Source organism: Callionymus lyra, chromosome 3 (genome assembly GCF_982586985.1).
Source record: "Callionymus lyra chromosome 3, fCalLyr1.hap1.1, whole genome shotgun sequence".
In the NCBI taxonomy this organism is placed as follows: Eukaryota; Metazoa; Chordata; class Actinopteri; order Syngnathiformes; family Callionymidae; genus Callionymus; species Callionymus lyra.
Genome location: NC_141820.1, coordinates 18285190 through 18308018, shown reverse-complemented (window position 1 = coordinate 18308018; position 22829 = coordinate 18285190). Strand labels below are relative to the sequence as shown.

At 37.6% G+C, this 22829-nt stretch overlaps 1 protein-coding gene across 1 annotated transcript in view; it reads left to right on the top strand.

Annotated features, from left to right (window-relative positions):
* The window catches only part of camk1da (calcium/calmodulin-dependent protein kinase 1Da), a 51255-nt gene that overhangs the window by 1258 nt on the left and 27168 nt on the right, over nucleotides 1-22829 (top strand). The gene's annotated exons all lie outside the window — the stretch shown is intronic.

The window sequence follows — 22829 nt, the reverse complement described above, 5'->3', positions numbered from 1 at the left end:
TGAAACCATGTTGTGAAATAATAATGAGGGTTCAGGGGTGTGTACGGGTCTTGTTCACGAGTGAGGGGAGGATTGAGCTGGAGCTGTGAGATCACTGTTGCTTTTCCCACCGACACCTGCTCCGGTCACAAGCTTCGGTTCGTGACACGAAGAAGGATCTTGTGAATGGAGTTGAAGTGGATGTTGTTTCTCGTCAAGATGCCTCCTTACACTCCATTGTCAGGAGACCCAGGAGAGAGAGACTAGTCTCTGGATTGTTGTGGAGCTGGAGGAGGCTTCATCTGAAAGGAACCTTTGGACCTTCACTCTTCACCAGCTGCTGTAGTCACTGACCTTGGATTAGCGAAGGAAAAACTGAGGGATTATTCTCCCATTTGTTTTTATGTGTGGTAAACCTGTTAGTGACGCTCATGTGGCCAGCAGCAGGAAAATTACCGTAACTCTCTCGAGAAAAACTCAATATTATAATGACCTGAAGCTGCTCTGATGTGTTCACTGAGAGGGAGTGAGTTTTTACCTGGTTAGAAAGTGAGTTACAAATATGACTCTTTGTTTTAATTTGTATGTATTTTTAACTGTGTATTGTTCTGTTGTTTAAGCGTTTGTGACCCTGGTCTGTGAAAGGTGTTTTACAAATATAGATTACTTACTTACTTGCTTTTATCTAAGTAAGAAGATTATTCGGACTGTTATTTGAGTCTCAGTCCAAACCACAAATAAATTAAAATTAGTTTAGGTTCATGTCATTAACTGTAAGTCCTTCCACAGCGGCTGAAAACACTTGGATATATAGAACGTTTTTATTTGTTCAGGCTTTTCCTTGATTTTCTGGAACTCCTGTTGTGTTATCAGTTTTATCTTGATCTTTAAAGTATATACTTTATTGAATATTGTTTTGATTGTTTAACACTTTGTGACCCTGGTCTGGAAAAGCGCTATACAAATAAAAATTACTTACTTACTTACTTACTTGTTAACTGACATAAAGACTGAATGATAGAAATTGTGATAAATATTTCTAATAATTAAAGTTAATAACCAATAATTTACTAAAAGTTATACTTCTACCAATTTTGCGTAAGATCCCTCACAGCAGCACATTTGAAGTATTCTACAGCCAGAAAATAAAATGCAGAAAAACGGGTTGAAAAGCTTTAGATACTGACCCGAAGATTAAAGGGATTCTTTAAAAATGACTTTGATCTCTCAGCAACTGAACTTCAAAGTATGGGATTAATATTTTATCCGTGTTCTACTCAAAACTGAGAGTCTTATTTTCATGAAAAAGGAAGTCGTATGAACGACTTTACGAGAAAAACATGCATTTAATTCCCCCTTCAGAACGAGAGAGTTAACTCATGTGACCAAGACTATGTCACTTCCTGTTACCGTCCTTGTGTCGTATCATTCTTTGAACATTCAGAGAAAACTTCACCGTTCTGCAAGTTTAAGAATTAAATCCGAATGTCATTCAGAGTTGAAGCTGTCATGCTTGTGTCTTTTTGTGTATTTGTGGTGTGTGTCTTAAATCATGGTAATGGATTTTTTTGAATGGCTTCGAAATGCTTTGATGTGAAATGTCATTTTTAAGAATGTGCTGGTAGATCATCCATTAGATCCTTGGAGTAGAGCAGCGATCTGGTCAGTTCAGGTAGCACAGCATCACTTTCCATTCATAGCTGTCACTGCTTTTATGACGTCAGAGCAGGAAACGAAGCAGACACAAGTTTGTTTTGCGGTGTGGCACGACGACTTGGGATCCATACGAGGACAAATAGGGTCGAATCCAGTCGATTTTAATCTCCTTCCTGCTTCCATCCCATCCCGCAAAACACCACTTTGTGCCGATGCGGCACTTTGCAAAGAAACAAATCAGCAACTCCGGTTAATATTTGGCAGCGACACTTTGAACCACTCAGGCTTGAATGACTTCCACTTCCTCTGCAAAATCCTCACCACCAAGAAAGCCGGTCGGCTCTCTGCCCACGACGGAAGTTTTTTTTCTAATCCAAGCCCCGGTAATCCTGATCTGGAAGTGTCCGGGTCGCCATTAATACGGTTTCTCTCCTGGCTCAGAGCGAGCGCTGACAGGGATTTAAACGGAGAGGTGAGACAGAAGTGGTGGATTCAGCTTGACTAGTGTGGTGGGGACGGATCAATAGATTATGACATCATGTTCGATTGGAACTGAAACATGATGCCTAGCTTAACCCGCCGACACTCCCCAAGATTTTGTTCCAAGAAACTCCGCAGGAAATAATTGAGTTCTGTAAACAGAGGATCTTAGGATCTCAGATTTAAAGCCTTCCCTAGAAGGCCTAAGGCTGGTTAGGCTCAGCGCATTCGAGGAAGTAGAGCACAGAACACCTGCAGAGTCGGGCTGAGATCAATATCGGAAACATTTTGATAGTTGCGATGCATTCAACACTGTAGCAACAAGTTATTTTCATTTGCAAGACACTGCAAAAACGAAAACGATCATTAACACCATTGGTGCGTTCAATGTATGTCGTCATTTCTGGTGTTTATGTTCCCGGGAGTAACATAAGTTTGAACTTGGGAGCATTTGGTTTCGAGGTGTCAATGTCGATAGTTAATTTAGAAAATAATAGAACAATATTTGGCTCTGGTGGCAACTTATTGTAAGCAAGAAGCCATCAGTGCTTCTGTCTTTGACGGAATACTTGTTGTTTCTTTGTCAAAATGAACCTTAAAGGCGATTCATTGAGTTCTTAAAAAGATTGGCTTCTTTCTTGTAATTGACACAGAGGAATAGATAACTATATGTAATAATAATATAATCACAATAACCCATTTGCTACGTATTACAATTGGCGAAATAGGCTGCATTTTAATGATATCTCCCTTACTTAGGATCTAATACTTTGTGTTTAACTTTCATTAAAATTAGACATACAGTATTTTAATTTTCATGGGGTCCCTTCTTCCTGCTTGTGATGCCCTTTTAAGTTAATATTTTATTGTGTATTGTTTTGATTGTTTGAGCGCTTTGTGACCCTGGTCTGGAAAAGCGCTACAAATCTAAATTACTTACTTACTAAAACCTTCACTGTGATGTCTACTTGCTAATTTTCAAAACATTTTACAGTCTACAGTTTAAGACATTAGGGTAACTAATGTGTTGATTTAAGTGTGTCTTAAATAGATGTTGGACTCTATCAGTATGTGTCTGTTTGTACAAAACTCCTCCGTTAATCCTGAAAATCTCCACCTCCAAGGGAGTTGTTGTGTAAACAAAGAGGGGTGTAATTACAGCTGGCTGGAGAAGGAGCAGAGTCCATTATTACGCCATGATGGACTCCGCTCTCGTAACCTCTCGTTCGCCGAGATTTTGTACGGGGGAGAACTTTAAAAAGTAATAAGTTCAAAACATGGTCATGATGAGAGACTTACTGCATCTTGGAGAGGAAGACATTTGAAAAATGTGACTCAGGAGAGTTGACTTTCACATTAGTTGCCCTTTAAGATCAGACACACACACACACACACACACACACACACACACACACACACACACACACACACACACACACAGACACATCAACAGTAAACATCAACAGGATTTCTGTCTAAGGAAGTTTAATCTGTTTCCGCAGTGATCCAATAATCTTCCACTCCTACTGTATTTGTTCGGACATCTCCGGGTCACTACCCTGCGAAGCTCAATGCGAGAATCTTCAGGTTTGTCAACACACCTCGGGTCGCCCGGCTCCAACGCTCTCTTAGCACCACATTAATCTGCTTGTATCAGCCGGCGCTGCCGTGTGCTCGCAGGCCACCGGCGTCTTGTTACGCTCCCCTGATGTGGACGCCGCTTGTGTTCCGTGTCGCTCGCTCCTCAATAATTCACCGGCGACAGGAGTGTGCCGTCTGGTGCGTGTCTCACCTTCGTGGCGAAGATCACACGAGGAAATCACAAACAAGTGTCTCGTTTCTGCTGCTGCCGGACAGAAAAAGAGCGAGCTCGGGTCACAGACGTTTTTGAAGTCGCCGTCTCGTGCATTGTCTTGGCAGTGGTGCATTGTGGGATTGTGCCATTCAGGACACGCTGCCCTTAATTGATGTTCTACTTCTCTGCTGCTGGCACTGTTTTCAACCTGACTTCTTTCATGCCAGTTATTAATATGAGTCTAATTTTAGCGCGATAAAGGAGTTGAACCATCAAACGTCTTCCACTTTTGTGCTATTTTAAGACGCTGTGTGCAAATTTGAGCGATCAAGCCAACAGAAGGCAGAGCTACTCGCATGTCTTTTAAATATCTTCCTCTCCAAGATGCAGTAAGTGTATCATCATGACCGTGTTTTGCAGATGTTACTTTATAAAGTTGTCCACCGTCTGAAATCTCAGCGAACGAGAGGTTACGAGAGCGGGGCCTGATATGACGTAATAAAGGTCTTCACTCCTCCTCCAACCAGCTGTAATCACACAAGCTTTGTTTATACAAAGAGTACCGTGGAGGTGGAGACTATTTGTCGTAAGACCTTGTGGCGACCTTTTGTTTATACTTCAAAATACTTTTATTCAAACATTTCTTCCCTTTATTATTTTAGTTTAGTTCGAGTCATGTTAGCAAGTAAAGTGAGTGTTTGAATCCAGAATAACTAATTTAAGTGTAAGTACTTCATCATTTCTTATTTTTTATTTTTTTCTAATGCAAGGTGTATAGTTTGTGAAGTGGACAAATAGGCACTTTTCTAAGATTCATGGCATGTTTGACAGATAAAGCTATTAAAAATACTGTTTTTGGTTCAATAATATTCATCAAGTTGTGCTCTTTGAGCTTAAAAATAAATTGTGTTTATTCGTATTAAACAAAGGTAGTTGCACTGTAAAATGTAACATTACTTTATTCTCTGGTGGCGGGTGTTATAACAACATTATATAACGGATATCAAGCTGTGTATTTAATAACATACTAAGTTGTGCTCTGTGGAAGTAAAAATAAGATATTGTATTAATGATATTAATATGATTGTTTTTTAGATATGAACCTGTAGTTTTATTTCACCAAATGACCCCAGTTTATCATCTATATTTCCACTCAAAGCTGTTTCCTTACAGAGAAACAACAAACAACAGATAAATTCCATTAAATATATATGGTAACCACATATTTTTCATTAATGAAGGAATCACTTAAATGCTTTAGCCAATCTAACATTAACATTAATTAACATAAGTCTCGATTCACCTCTGGGTATGGAAAAGACGCAGATGTTTTTATACTCCACCACAGAAGCCCTTTTTTCGTCAGTGCTACAACATGAACGTTTGGTTTGTTCCAGATACAGTATTTTCCGCACTATTAGGCGCACCGGATTCACAAAGTGATTTTGCGCAAAAAAATGCTTTGAGTATAAAACAACCAAGACACACTCGCTCAAAACGGTGGCAGTAATCTTACTCCATAGACGTCCGCCATGACGTGAAGTGCGTCGTTAATCCCACCCCGTGATGATGCAATGACGTAATCCCGCCCACGGAGTGTCGGCTCAGTCGGCGCAGAGTCATGAAAGTGTTTGTAAACAAGTCACCCACCATTTAATGTTCATATATAAGGCGTACTGTCGTTTTGTTTTTTTTTATTTAAAGGCTTTTAAGTGCGCCTTATAATGCGGAAAATACGGTAATTCAAGATAAAATGAAAAAATGAAGCGATTCAGAATCTGACGACAAAAGAACCCACTTTCGAGAATCTGACATCTATGAGTGAGACCGGAACAATCTTCTTAGAATCGTAGCTCAATCTCTTCCTAAATGAGATCATTGCAGGTTGTTGGATTGAATAGTGTCCGAAGCCAAGAATCCAACGGCTCAAGAGAAGCGCTTCTGTGTGACGGTTACGTGACAATAGATAGTCGGACGTGAGGTGCATTGTTAGAGAAGCAGATGAAGCACTTTGTTTGTCCTCAATGGAGGATTTGGTTTCATGGCTTTTAGGATGAAGATTCTCGACAGCTGTTGTTCCCAGAGAAAAAAAAAACAGGGCCAGGGCCTTCTGGGACATGATACGATGAAGTGAGTGGTTTCCAGATGGCAGGGTGACCACATTTCGGATTATTCCGGGCCAAAGGGTGGTGGGGGTCAGCGGGAGTTGGCGGCGCGTCCTCCTGCAGGTTAATGGCCTCTCAAAACATCATTAGGAGTCAACAGGGAACATTGTGTCCAGGCTTGTTCCCAGTCATCTGATGCTAGTAGTTAGAGTCTGCAGAGGTGACTCCATGTTGCTGCGTTAATGTATTCTATATCTCTTTACTGATTGAAAAATCCACGTATTTGTCATGGTCTCCCAAAATGAACCATGTCCAGATGTTCAGCGCCTCATTACCAAAAAACCTACAGGGAAACATAAATATGTTGTCAGGAACCAGCTCACTCCTGGTCGCAGGTTTGAAAGATGTCTCTGTGATTTGCTGAACATAACAGTGAGAAGATAACATTGATTTTGGTGAATAACAGAGTCAAAGGTCAGACGAGGAGATACAAATATTTTCCAGCTTGAAGTTGGAAGTTTCATGCAGAGATGTTGAAGGTAGAAAAACTTATCTTTAAGTTTATTGGCTAGATTTTTAGATGTTTGACTGTATATTTTATTCTATGCGCCTTATAATCCAGTGCAAAATATTTATGAAAACATTTCTAAAATAGGCCATTCATTGAAGGTGCGCCTTATAATCAGCCTAATAGTGCGGAAAATACGGGAAGTAGAATTTGACAGTTTTCGGATGGAAAAAAAGTTAATTTTGAGCCCTCGATCTCATCATAGTTCCAGTTTCCTACAGCTAGTAAAATGAGGACTATTTTAATATGTCAGTTGCATTACAAGGCTGTCATTATTTTGTTAGTAAATACAATGATTAAAATATTCATTTTTAATATTTTAAGAATTAAAATGTAATTATGAAAAATGGATCAAATGCCACCGAAACACAATACAAAGTATAAACAATCTATAGGCATTACATTCAATATTCTGAGTAATTGGATTAAAATGTGTTGGAAAAGAAAAAAAAAAAAAAAAATGAATCATTGTTTATTCCCAAGATGGTTTTTCTTTTTAAATATTGACAGAAATATTTACAAAAAATACCACCATCTGAAAAACAATTACGATCACAATAAGGACATTAATATATATATTTAAAATAAACATATTGACGTATGTAAAATTGTCATTTGCATTTATTTTAATTATAGTCGTTATTGGAATCTTAAGATAAGAAACGTTAAAGTTGAATTAAAAACGGTTCAAAATCAACCCTGTGGAAAAAAAGTATAGACAGTCCAATTCTTTGAAAATAGTACAAATAATAACTCATGAATCAAAACTGACACAAAATGAACAAACAATTAAGCGAATCATAGAATAATTGGTGTTAAATAAAAAAGACATTTAAGTTGAGTGGGTGATAAATAATAATAAAACGTACAGAAAACAATCATCTAAGAAAAAAATCATGACATCCATAAAAGAAAATGTATTTGAAATATTATGTCAGAGTAATAAAAAAATCTTGAGATAATTAAAAAAACTACATAGGAATGAACAATTTACCACAGAAATGATTGATACAAAAATTCAACATGGCCGACTCATTTGGTTCCAGCGCCGTACAAGGACCTCGTCCTCCTTAATCAACCTGCCGAAAAAAAACTGTCAGTCAACCTCGAGGTCCTTCCGACTCCATCACGAGAAAGATCACGCCTCGTATACGTCGAAACACTCGTTTTCATCGGACGCCATCCAGCGATGACTTATCTCCGGGAACCCGACCTTGAACTGATGTCGAACTCAACCGTCGAGAACGATGAGTCGGCGAAACGGAAGAACCAGCAGGAACGTTTCCTTTTTCCTTCGCCGATGAATATTGACCCGATGTTGTCTCAACGCCGGGCGTCACAGGAGTTATAGTCCGGGGAACGCCGTCGGCCTCGGAAGCGCGGCGGTGATTTGTTTAAGTGTCTCCTCGTGCGGCAGCTCTTGATGCGACGCTCGCTCTCACGACACGCCGTCAATTATTTCATCACGTCGAGCACTCGAGCCGCCGTGAGAGCAACCATTACTCACTTTCACCTCCTGCCAGCGTTTCCTGGTGGAATCTGTCGCCGTTAAAGCAGAGGCTCTTGTTGTGTCCAGAAGTGCCACGACTTGATGGAGACTTACTCGTGGTCGGTTGTGAGGTTTTGAGTGTTTTTAGTCACAAACGTTTGTCGCACAGAGTTTAAACAGAAGAGAAGTTAAGGTTAAACACAAACGTTCAATCATTTTTAAAGTGTATTAACCTCTGTTCTGTTTATGTTCCACTTGATGTGTGTTTTTTTTGTGTTGGATTACAGATGGATCGTTAAATATAGTTGAAAACTGTTGGATTTACAGTTGAAAATGTTGGGTTGTTGTCGGAAATGGGTAGATTTACACTTGAAAATGTTTGATCATTTTAGAAATGTTTAGATGTACAGTTGAAAATGTCAGATTGTAGTAGGAAATTGTTAGATTTAAAGTTGAAAATGTTTGATGTTTTTGGAAATGTTTAGATGTACAGTTGAAAATGTCAGATTGTAGTCGGAAATTGTTAGATTTAAAGTTGAAAATGTTTGGTTGTTGTCGGAAATTCTTAAATTTACAGTTGGAAATGTTAGATTGTAGTCGGAAATTGTTCGATTTTAAGTTTAAAATATTTGGTTGTTGTCGGAAATTGTTAAATTTACAGTTGGAAATGTTAGATTGTAGATGGAAATTGTTAGATTTATAGTAAAAATATTTAATTATATTTGGAAATTGTTAGATTTACAGTTTAAAATGTTAGATTGTAGATGGAAATTGTTCGATTTAAGGTTGAAAATGTTTGGTTTTTGTCAGAAATTGTTAGATTTATAGTTAAAAATGTTAGATTGTAGATGGAAATTGTTAAATTTAGAGTTGAAATCTTTCGGTTGTTCTCGGAAATTGTTAGATTTACAGTTTTAAAAAGTGAATGTTTGTATAAAACATTTACTGTGAAGGACGAGACGATACATGTTTGAAAGAATATATGATAAAAATCAGAAGAGAACGTCATTGCAGGTGTGTTAGGTGAGCCGTTTACTTCTGCTTTCTGCAACACACCCTGGGCGTCCATCTGTTAGCACACACACACACACACACACACACACACACACACACACACACACACACACACACACACACACACACACACCTTCTGTTGATACACTGCACGAGCAGAGATTGAAAGTGACGCTCAGTGAATCAAGCTATCATGGGTGTTTTTCAGGTGTGAGTCTTTACACAGAGAGGGAGGTGTGAGTTTCCCACGTCTTTACAATTGATTTATACAAGAACATTGTCGGCGTTTTTTACACTTTTCAATTCATGGATGACTTCTGCAAGAACACATTCAGCTTGAAGTGTTGTCACACTCACCAGCATCTGTTTCTTTCATGGTGTTTCTCCAGTTGTGAGCAGAGCAACACATCTGCTGTTTGTGTTCGCACCAGTGCTGACACTATGTATTTACTTTTATTATTTATTTATTAGTATTTCCAGTGCTGACACTATGTATTTACTTTTATTATTTATTTATTATTATTTCCAGTGCTGACACTATGTATTTACTTTTATTATTTATTTATTATTATTTCCAGTGCTGACACTATGTATTTACTTTTATTGTTTATTTATTATTATTTCCAGTGCTGACACTATGTATTTATTTTTATTATTTATTTATTATTATTTCCAGTGCTGACACTATGTATTTACTTTTATTATTTATTTATTAGTATTTCCAGTGCTGACACTATGTATTTACTTTTATTATTTATTTATTATTATTTCCAGTGCTGACACTATGTATTTACTTTTATTGTTTATTTATTATTATTTCCAGTGCTGACACTATGTATTTACTTTTATTATTTATTTATTATTATTTCCAGTGCTGACACTATGTATTTACTTTTATTATTTATTTATTATTATTTCCAGTGCTGACACTATGTATTTACTTTTATTGTTTATTTATTATTATTTCCAGTGCTGACACTATGTATTTTTTTTTATTATTTATTTATTATCATTTCCAGTGCTGACACTATGTATTTATTTATTTTTATTATTTATTTATTATTATTTCCAGTGCTGACACTATGTATTTATTTTTATTATTTATTTATTATCATTTCCAGTGCTGACACTATGTATTTATTTATTTATTATTATTTATTTATTATCATTTCCAGTGCTGACACTATGTATTTATTTTTATTATTTATTTATTATTATTCCAGTGCTGACACTATGTATTTATTTATTTGTATTATTTATTTATTATTATTTCCAGTGCTGACACTATGTATTTATTTATATTTAAAGGAAATGTATGTTTTTTTAATTATTACACGGATGAATTAAGTGCTGTTACGTTTACACGTTATGATATGTGTCTTCTTAAAATCATTCATTTAAAGCTATTTATTTATTTTTATGATGTTTTTTTTGGACTCTGTAATGGATCTAGTTTTAAATGTCGATATTTGCAGTTGAAAATTATTTTTGTAGATGGAAGTGGTTAGATTTGCAACTGAAAATGTTTAATTGTAGTCGGAATTTGTTAGATTTACAGTTAAAAATGTTAGATTGTAGTCGGAATTTTTTTATATACACTTGAAAATGCTAGCTTGAAGGCGGAATTTGTTAGATTTATAGTTGAAAATTTTCGTTCGATTATTTTATTTAAGTGTTTTAAAGGATATTTTGATGTTTAAACATGTTACGACAGCAACAAAGGACAATCTTAGTTTATTTAAGATTTGAGTTTTTATCTTGGACAAAACAACTGTAGTGGAATCCACGCTAGAGTTCGAGGCACATCAAGTACTTCTCAACCTCACACTTTTCATTCAAATACATATCAAAGAGTTGGTACAACATAGAAGTCAATGGAAGCGTTGAAATAAAAACAATCTTCTCCCTCCTGGTCCAAGTCATCAGCAGGTCAGCGACCAGTGGTTTTATTTATTTTCTATTGAATTGTTTCCTTCTAGTTACCGACATGAAGTGTTGCATGAGAGTGACGTGACAACATTCCAGTGTCCTTAAGCAAACCTACCGCCGGGATTGACAGTTGACGTCTGTTGTGTGGACGTGTAATGTCACGTCAACGTTACTGTATTTCATTGACAGATAAATGAGTGCCTGACATTACTAAATGGTTGTCGATTGTAGTCGGAAATTGTTAGCTTTATAGTTGAAAATGTTAGATTGTAGTTGGAAATTGTTAGATTTATGGTTGGAAATTGTTAGATGTATAGTCGAAAATGTTATATTGTAGTTGGAAATTGTTAGATTTATGGTTGGAAATTGTTAGATGTATTGTTGATAATGTTAGCTTCTAGTTGGAAATCGTTAGCTTTATAGTTGAAAATGTTAGATTGTAGTTGGAAATTGTTAGATGTATAGTCGAAAATGTTATATTGTAGTTGGAAATTGTTAGATTTATGGTTGGAAATTGTTAGATGTATTGTTGATAATGTTAGCTTCTAGTTGGAAATCGTTAGCTTTATAGTTGAAAATGTTAGATTGTAGTCGGAAATTGTTAGATGTATAGTCGAAAATGTTAGATTGTAGTTGGAAATTGTTAGATGTATAGTCGAAAATGTTAGATTGTAGTTGGAAATTGTTAGATTTATGGTTGGAAATTGTTAGATGTATTGTTGATAATGTTAGCTTCTAGTTGGAAATCGTTAGCTTTATAGTTGAAAATGTTAGATTGTAGTCGGAAATTGTTAGATGTATAGTCGAAAATGTTAGATTGTAGTTGGAAATTGTTAGATGTATAGTCGAAAATGTTAGATTGTAGTTGGAAATTGTTAGATTTATGGTTGGAAATTGTTAGATGTATTGTTGATAATGTTAGCTTCTAGTTGGAAATCGTTAGCTTTATAGTTGAAAATGTTAGATTGTAGTCGGAAATTGTTAGATGTATAGTTGAAAATGTTAGCTTGTAGTTGGAAATTGTTAGATTTACGGTTTAAAATGTTAGCTTTTAGTTAGAAATTTTTAGATTTATAGTTGAAAATGTTAGCTTGTGGTTGGGAATTGTTAGAATGTATTTGATTGTTCTTGGAAACAGTGTATTGATTGTATTGATTGTGCAATATTTAGGTAAAACATTTAGTTAAATCAATAGTTATTTTCTCAACTCAAATTCATAAAATCTGTCGTACTTTCTGTTTTTGTAGTTTCTGCTGTAAAATCGAGAGTTTAGACGGCAGATCCTTAAAAAAAAGTGTTTTCGGTCTATTGTATTTTCACATCGTGAATTTTTTCAATTAGTTTCTTGACATGTTCACAAAGAACGCCTGTGAACTGATCATCTTTCAGAAAGTTGTGAATTGGATATTATTAGTAACGCAGTGTAACAAACACTGCATGTTCTTAGTGTTGTTGTTGTTGTTGTTGTTAGTGTCTGCTGTCAACGTTGAAATTAATCTTTCTTCAACACAATCGTTGTTAATGAGCTAGAATACATGAATACACTTTCAAATCATTTAGGATTACACTACAAACTCACATTTATCAGATCTTTCTCTTATTACCTCAAATGTTTTGCACTTTATCACCGAAACAAGTTTATAAACGAGCAAACATAATAAAGTTACTGTACGTGATGACACCAGGTGTTCACACATGTTCGAGTCAACATGATGCCGACAGATGGAGTCTGACAGTGTTTCCGCTTTAACACACTTTTGAGTCCAAAGTTTGGTCACAAACAAATGAGCATCTGTGTCAAAGTGATTCCCTCTCTCGGCCCCCCGATTGGAGCCATCGCCATGGCGATAAATTAAAAACCACCGGTTTACCGGTGTCCTTGTGGTGGTCTGGGCTGTTTCCATGGTGAATCCATACCTCAGTGACCTGCTGAGTACGAGTGGAAACGCACCAACCACAACACATGCATTTATTAAGACAATGCCTTCTGACCAGAGGCTTCCATGAAGACTCGTCTGCTGCTCGGTTGTGACGCTTGTGTTTTCATTTTTAAATAAATAGCTTTCGTGATCAGGAGACGAATCATGAGTAGACTTCATGATCATTATATTGAATTAAATTACTTAAAGCTGTTCATGCAAACACTAAATAATAAAAAACAGTTTAACACAAGATCATATTGTCTAACTTTGAATAGTAGGGTGTTGATAAAATTGATTCAAATCCATCTTCAAATTGCACATAAATATTAATTTTAATAAGTTAATCATGTTTTCTCCATGGTTGTTTTATGGTTTATTTGAATAATTGTTCAATTTAAATGTTTGTACAAATAAAAATAATCCAATTAATTTATAATTATTAAATCAAAACATTATAACAATTGTTTATTTCCTTGTTTTTAACATTTTGTTTCGTTTTTTCCCTGGTTATTACATTTATGTATTGATTTTTTTTACATTCTCCCATGATATTAGGGATTATTCTTCTTTCTCCCTTCTTATTTTGGCCCTCTACAACAGTATATGTTGTGGCCCTTTAGGATAGTTATTTGCTCTCGCATGCACTAGTAATTATTCAAGTCACATGACCAGTTTTATTGACACCGCCACACACTCGCACACAACAAGAGTTCTGTATCTAATATCTTTTTTACTGACAATATGACTAAAATAATATACAATTAGTGAACACTATTTGAACTTTACAAGACCTCAAGGAAGAAACCATATTGAAATATATATAATATATATATATATATATATATATATATATATATATATATATATATATATATATATATATGTATATATATATGTATATATATATGTATATGTATAAATTTCCCCCAAGTGCTCCCTGATCTAAAATGAGTTTGACACCCCCGCTATTGATCCTCTGACCTTTATGTATCTAAATGTAAATGAGACTCTTGTTATTGCTCCCGATGATAAGGTTCCAGGGTTGAGTCAGTACTTGGGTGACTTAGGTCAGTCTGTCAAACTGAGCCTGAGAAACCTGGGTGTTGTATTTGATAAAGACATGTCTCTAGTTCAACACTGTAGAAAACTGACCAGAAACTGTTTCCTTCAACTGAGGAAAATCTCTAAATTTAGGAAAATGTTGTCACAACATGATCTGGAGCTTATAATCCATGTGTTAGTGTCTTCTCGTCTGGACTATTGTAAAGGTTTATTGTGGTGTCTTAACAAGAAGGATCTGTCTCGTCTGCAGATAATACAAAACTCTTCAGTAAGAATTCTGACCCGCTCTAATAGAAGAACTCACATTTCTCAGATCCTTAAAACTCACTGGCTTCCAGTTTCTTTCAGGATCAACTTTAAAATTCTGGTTCTTACTTTCAGATCTATTCATGGTCAGACTCCTCCTTACATCAGTGATCTGATCCAGCCTTACACCCCAGCTCGGGCTCTGAGGTCTGTGGATCAGAATCTACTGATGGTTCCTGAACACACTTCCGGACCAGAGGAGAGAAATCCTTCCAGACTGTTGCTCCTAAGCTTTGGAACGATCTTCATCTCTTCTCTGTGTTTGATGATCTACTGACTCCTTCAAGAAACATCTCACGTCTATTGTCGACACAGGCGTCTTTAAGAATACAACCCTCGTCTCGTCTCCGTCGAACTCTTTGTCGGCACAATTAACCGGACAGCTTCGGTCGACTCCATCAATGATTCTCAGAGCTGCCTCCGCTTCATGTGTTTATGTTAATGTTTAATTCTGTCCTTCTGAGCTCCACATGCACGCTCCATCTGTCGGGGAGTTTCTGGAACCCACCCCTCACGTCCATATGGACAATGATCTGAATAACTCGACGCCAACGATCACTTTTTTTTTTTTTTCTCAGAAACTTTTTTTTTTCTTCTACATTATACATCATAATTGCACAAAAGACAGCACAGGCATTTTCTCTCAACGCTTCCCCTCCTTCGTCTTCATCTCCTGCCATCAGAGCCACTGCGAGAATACCGACTATAATTGGCACTTAATTGCTGCCGTGGCAACAGTGCTATTTAAACCTACGTGCACTGAAACAAAGCCTTAGCACACTAAAAAAAAAGAAGGAAGGGAGGTGCACGAGGAGGAAGAATCCAAACTCTTTCACTTCTTTGCATATTCATTGTGTTCACCTGTTTTGTGTTTATGCTTCGTTGCCTTTTCGCTGCAGAACTCCAACCTCCTGTTGCTATAGTGACTCAAATCTTCTCTCCTCGTGGATTAAGACCCCCGTTGAGTGATTGTATCAATCATTTCTGTTTGCTTTTTTTTTATATTCCTGCAACAAACGTGGTTAGAGGTTGAAATCTCTCCACTTGAGGTTGATTCAACTTTCTGTAAATTCTCTTATTTGGTCTCTTTGTGACCTCGATTAGCTCTCGTTTTCATTTTTGTATTCTGAAAACAACAAAATCAATCACCATTTTTAATGACATTTAATAACAAAATGTGAAAAAATATATATATTTTAATTGTTTTGGTAATGACGAAACAAATCATCTATTTGACATTGATTGTTGACGCTCATGAAAAGCAATTTTAAAACTAGAGTTCGGTGAAAACTGAGCTTTTAAGACTACAATTATAGTATCATCTGTGCCAAGAGGGGATGTGTTTTTTATTTGATGCTTGTGTTTAGCCTTTAAATTCCATTTTTTTTAAATATCTGAAAACCTCCTTGTTATTTTGTTTATTTTTCCCTTTAAAATAAAAATAAAAATATAAAATAAAATCTATATTTAAAATTGTTTTTACATAGTACAACTGTGGGTTGAATGTCTTTTAATTGTACCAGACTTTACAGTTCATGTTAGAACTGTTGCTTTGATGAAATTGAAAAAAAAAGTCACCATTTTGAGCATTGTCTTCTCTAGTGCCGTGGTCATGTGGTTCAAATACATTTAGACATCCATGGTTCTGTCTTCTCCACTTCATAATTAGTTGTTAAGTAGAGCATGGACTCACACACACACACACACACACACACACACATACACACACACACTCACACACACAGGCTTGATAATTGCAATATGGACAAGGACAATTAGGTGGCGCCGGACACACTTGAAAACTGATTCATTTTCTTGTCACGATATCTGACTGCTGGTCTATGAACTGGCGTGTCTGACACACGCGTGTTATATAAAGAAAAGGTGGAGAAATGTGCTGACGCAGCAGAACTACCGTGTAACTTTGACACGACGACAACAAAATAGTAACCATTAATAAATGTACGTTTTCAACCCTGAGTGCTCGGACGAAAGACGCTCTCTGTCCTGACGGAAATAGAACGCTAGGCTCCAACAATAACTCCTCTGGAGAGCTTCGCCGTGAGTTCTTCTGATGTGGCCTTGAGAACTTGCTTCCTCACGGAAAACGAGCCTTCAGTACCGTTGTCATCCTCAAACGTGGTTTCGTTGTCTGACATCTTAAGTGCCTTGGTGCCCTTTTGAGAAGCTGTTTTTCTACTTCATTTTTTGCCTCGTCACTGTCCTTTCTCACCGTTTGGCCCCATGTTTTTCTCTGCTTTCATTTCCTATCAGGTGGTGCCACAGCAAGTCAGCGTCCTCTGTAGTCAAGATGTTAACCAAAGGACTTACAGCACCTCATAGTGGTTTTATCACCATCATGGCAGTGGCTACGACCGTCCTACAGAGCTTCTCTTGTATTTTCAATGATACCCCGAAACCCCGGTCGTCTCCACCCTATTCCTCGTTGCCTGCACTCTCTTCTTCATCTTTTGAGCACTGTCCATTGCTCTTCATTTTTTTACTTTGGGAAAAGACTAGTCAGTTGGTAATTCATGTGTGAAGTGCGAGCAAAGTATCTTGTGTTCAATATGGAGCCGTAATACATTCTCACAAAATGATTTCTTAACATGGAAAAACTTCTGAAATGTCTTCCTCATCGGAAGTTCAAGAAAGAATTTCAGACGCTTTCATGACGTTTGAGTCATGACGACATCTTAATACAAGGAAACATCAACATTCAACAGTTCTAAAACAATCTAAGACGTTTGTCAATGCAAGTCAGAAATGTCTTCATAAAGCCACCAAATATCAGAGAAACTGGAAAACGCATTTAAGATTGCGGTACCGACGGTATACAAAGTCGATTATCGTGGGAAATTCACTCTTGACATCAGGATGTTTTTGGATGTTCTCCCATCTTGCCGTGGGAGGAGCCAATCATGGCACTTTTTTTCAGTGAAAACCGAACCGTCGCTACAATATGTTTTTATGACTAGCTCTATAAGCACAGTATTGTTTATGAATATCACCTCTTAGCCAGTTATTTTGACCCTGGAATTGAAAAGAAGGACCAGGAATCTTGGAACTTCTCAGCTATTGTCCTGCTGAATACTGATACTGATATCCGTCTCAAATAATCTAAACGTTTATAATCAGAGCTGCCACACTAGGAGTGTGACAGTCACACAATTTGAGCCATTCTCACACCACACGCCACACATTTCTATAGCTCATATTATAGCTTAGCTTATACCCATTCAATTCTCTTTGTTTATTTTGTCACGATAATAAACTTTGGTACTTTGTACTTAATTTGAGCCAATCGTGGAAGTCACCATGTGATATTAACCAATCAGGGGCGACGTAAGGCAGGTCTTGGCATCTCTATCTATCTTTTCATAACACAACAGCGAGTGGTCGAGTCATCGTAACTTAACATTTTAACACAATAGCGACAACATCGTAAGCTTTCAGGTTGTTTCAGTCATGAGCCTCATAATCTGGAGTTTTCTCGCTAAACTTTACAGTAAATTCCCTTATTCCCAGTAAATGAACTTCAACAAAACATTTATTTATCCGTCTGTTTAATTCTTAATTGACATGGTTATATTCTCACATTTTTGTTATTCATTTATGATTCCTTGTTATTATTCATACTTTTATTAATCTTTTTGGTTGTTTAAAACAAATTATTTTATTTTTTTTACCTTGTAAATAGGTTTCACGTCATTTAAAAGTTTGAGATGCAATACACTAACATCTTCCATGAATTAAAGTCAAAGAAATTCATAGATAGTCATAGATAGTCATAGATAGTCAATGATAGTCAATGATAGTCGTAGAAAGTCAATGATAGTCGACAATCTTACGTAAGATTGTCATAGATTGTCAAAGATAGTCATAGATTTTCGTAGATAGTCATAGATAGTCAAAGATAGTCGTAGAGCTCTAATAGAGGATGTGGACTACTGTCCAAGAAAATATCACTGAATCTTTATTTTATTCAAAGTATTGTTGGTTAAAACATAATATTTTAGCTATTGCGCTTATATGTCATTGTCAAAGATGGCAGGATTATGATGCTATAAATCAATAATTATTCCAATTGAATCCCAAGTTAATGGCTGCCTCTGATCAGTCTATTTAATCGCATAGATCGACAATAAAAGCATATCTATATAACACTCATATCTCACGCTCGTCATCCTCTGAAACTTGGCAGCCGTCCTATAATGTAACAACTGAAATGGTTCTGTACCCTCAAAGATGAGCATGAAGATAAGGTCCGTTTCCAAGACCAAGGGGAAAGATTCTGACAACTATTGAATATCATTCTCGACTTGAAGAAGCACCGACGGGCGCCGCCAGTCATCCCGTCAAACGTGTCGACTCGTTAGCCTATTTTTTGCCTCTCGCTATCTCCGTCCTCCATGTCGTGGAATTGAAGGCGCGAGAAATAGACTTTCCCCTCGCACATATATTCGCAGGTTTGCCAAAGCCATTTCCATTTGTCACACTGATATCGCCGCGGTGATGTAATTACACAGGTTTATAAGGAAAGGAAATGCAATCATTCTACCTGCAGGTGAAAAGCAGCGGCGGGCGTCCACTTCGGCAAATACCCGGCGGCCTGAGTGTGAACTTCATTTTGAGACGCTCTATAGGCTTATTGGAAGCGACATCCGTGTGTGCGCTGCATATAAAATGATTTACTGTCTAAAGAAAAAATATCAAGTGGATGACATCTGGGCTGCTGGGGAAGAATCATACTCGAGTGTTGGCTTCTCTTCCCCTGACTTTCTCCCTGGATGGGCTGCAGCATGAGCTAATGTTCTGCCTCCATCACTGTGGCGTCTTCATGGATGAAAGTGCAGACGATGAACCTTCGCCTTTGCTTTATGTTCAGCGTGGAAATGCTACCGTCAACATTTCTGTCATTTCCATTCTCGCTCCCGACTGGTGTTTCAGTTCATTAATATCTATTTAACATACAGTTCAATCAAATATATAGTATTTAATTGTATATAAGTGCTCTTAAAAAATTGTAATACTATTCATAAAGGTGGGAAACGTAGATATCGTTTTTTAAGTTTTACTCTGACCTCGTCGGTTTCCCTGCTGGGATCTGTCACATGTGTCAACTCAAGGCCAGTCATTTATCGTGTAGTTGTTTAAGGTTTGTCTTGACCTATAAATAAACAAGATAACTGCACAGACAACGGTACAACCCCAGATACAGGAACACACATGCCTAACATCCCAGCACAGAAACACTAACGCCCGACGCATAGAAACGCATGCAAACCACCCCAACACTTAGACATTCATGCAAACCACCCAAACACTTAGACATTCATGCAAACCACCCCAACACTTAGACATACATGCAAACCACTTCAACACTTAGACATTCATGCAAACCACTTCAACACTTAGACATTCATGCAAACCACCCCAACACTTAGACATTCATGCAAACCACTTCAACACTTAGACATACATGCAAACCACCCCAACACTTAGATATACATGCAAACCACTCAAACACTTAGACATTCATGCAAACCACCCCAACACTTAGACATTCATGCAAACTACCCAAACACATAGACATACAGTACAAGCAAACCACCCCAACACATAGACATTCATGCAAACCACCCCAACACTTAGATATACATGCAAACCACTTCAACACTTAGACATACATGCAAACTACCCCAACGCATAGAAATACATGCAAACCACCCAAACACATAGACATACAGTACAAGCAAACCACCCCAACACATAGATAAACATGCAAACCACTTCAACATTTAGACATACATGCAAACCACCCCAACACATAGACATACAAGCATGTATATGTATATAAAACAATTTCCCGAAGAGACCTCCTGAGGGATCAATAAAGTTCTACCTTAACTTAATATGCCAGTTTTTAAGATAAGAAAATTGAGAATTATCTAAAGACTTCGAAAGAGTAAAACTGATGGATTGTTGGAAAGGAACACACAAATCATTCACATGAAAATATTGCCATCAGACTCACATCCTGTCACAGAAAGTCCAGCCTTTAAGCAGAGGTCGGAGCTTGTACAGTCAGATTCTCCCATCATCTCTAAACGGTCTGAACGTGGCAGCCATTGCTCCTGCGTGTACGAGCAGTTAAAAGCCATTATATTTCTGCTGCTAATGGACACGAGTCCCACCACGCCGCAGAGTAAAACCAGCGCTGCTGAGTTCTGCTATTTTTCCGCTGCTTATCCCTTTTTTTCACAGCCACCGCGTCAATCTGTATTTCAGGGATTCACATTTTCTTGCGCGAGTGTGTCGCCGTGATTGCGTGTTGACCCGTCCGGCCTTTAGACCGTCAGCGTGATGAAATGTCAAGCGGGAGCCTAGATAAACGGAGGCAGAGATGAAGGTGAGACTCGTGGCGAGTCTTTTGGCGGCGCCGTGCTGCAGGAGGAGCAGCGTTGAGTTTTCTCAGATTCGCTGGAGTCTCACCGCCTTCTGCCGGCAGCACACGAGCATATTGATGCGAGGGAGTTACAGCAGCCTCATGAATGAGGTGCGAAAAAACACTCAAACTGATGAATGAGGCTGAATAATGGAGAGGTGAGAATGAATGGATGGCGGCTGCGTAATCAAGTTGATGGACAAAGGATGTGTGTCAAGTTGAGCGACGGAAGCGATTGCTGTTTTTATGATTATTATTCCTCCATCAGAGTGGAAACGGTTCTCCCAGTAGACAACATGAAGTCATTATATCTGAGTAACCTGTGGTTAATGTATCTGATATGGCTTTGAAAAAAAAAGTGCGTTGTGTTGAGGTGGTTTGCATGTATGTGTAAGTGTTGGGGTGGTTTGCATGTATCTCTTGGGTTGGGGTGGTTTGCATGTATCTCTTGGGTTGGGGTGGTTTGCGTGTATGTCTAAGTGTTGGGGTTGTTTGCATGTATGTCTAAGCGTCGGGGTGGTTTGCATGTATGTCTAAGCTTTGGGGTGGTTTGCTTGTCTGTCTAGGTGTTGGGGTGGTTTGCATGTATGTCTATGTGTTTTGGTGGTTTGCATGTATGTCTATGTGTTGGGGTTGTTTGCATGTATGTCTATGTGTTTTGGTGGTTTGCATGTATGTCTATGTGTTGGGGTGGTTTGCTTATCTGTCTATGTGTTGGGGTGGTTTGCATGTATGTCTAAGCTTTGGGTTTGTTTGCTTGTCTGTCTATGTGTTGGGGTGGTTTGCATGTATGTCTAAGTGTTGGGGTTGTTTGCATGTATGTCTAAGCGTTGGGGTGGTTTGCACGTATGTCTAAGTTTTGGGGTGGTTTGCTTGTCTGTCTAGGTGTTGGGGTGATTTGCCTTTATGTCTAAGTGTTCGGGTGGTTTGCATGTATGTCTATGCTTTGGGGTGGTTTTCTGGTCTGTCTATGTGTTGGGGTGGTTTGCATGTATGTCTAAGTGTTGGGGTGGTTTGCATGTATGTCTTTGTGCTGTGGTAGTGTGCATGTATGTTATGCATTGCGTTATGTTTAGATCTTGTGCATTTTTGTTTCTGTGGTGTGTCATGTTGGGGTGGTTTGTGCTTATCTTTCTGTGTTCATGGTTATATGTGTGTTAGTGTTTCTGTGTTGGGGTGTTGGGCATGTGTGTTCCTGTATCTGGGGTTGTACCGTTGTCTGTGCAGAGATAGTATGTCGAGGCTGGCGTTGTGTTCTTCGGTGTGTATTTTGGTTGGGGTTTGTGCACATGTGTATCTGTTTTGTGTGTGTTTTTGTATGTGTTTGAGTGGTGTATGTGTGTTGGTGGATATTTGTGTGTTTCTGATGATGCTGTGCTGTGTCTAAGTGTGTTTTTGTGTGTTTTTTTCATGTTGGGGTTGGTGTGTGTTTGTCTTTCTTCGGGGTGGACTCTATACTTCTCTTTGTTTTGGTGTCATGCATGCATCTTGTGGAATCGTTCAGATTAGAATCAATCACAGGAATGTTAAGAGCTTCATGGATGACAAAAACTAAAAAGCTACTCAAGCTCAAATCAACCATTAGTAAATAAATTAACTGTGAATTAAAACTAATAGAAAAATGGCTTTTCTAGTAAGTGCTCGCTAGCATCAGCTAAACACGGCGCTAGCTTAAACCATTTTTACGTTCATATTTCTGTATGAAACGGCTCTTTCGTTTCCGTAGGAACGGCACCTGAGTCTGTCACTCGCGCTGTGGTGTGAGATTAGGTGTGTGTTGGTATTTTCAACGTGGCGATGAGAGAACTTTATTGTCTTGAAGTACTACAAGTTATTATTCATGTTCAGGGTGTGGGCCAAAGGTAGTCTTACATGAGCTTGTATGTGTTATTAACACTGTTAACAAACACTAATAATACAAAAATAAACAATAACCTGTATGTAACTACAATAACTTATGCCATGGCATTATTAATAAGAAATAATAATATTCTGTGCTGTAAATTAATTTCTGTTTGTTCTATATATATCGAAAATATAAAATATAATTCTGTATTCACCATCTGACTCCTGATG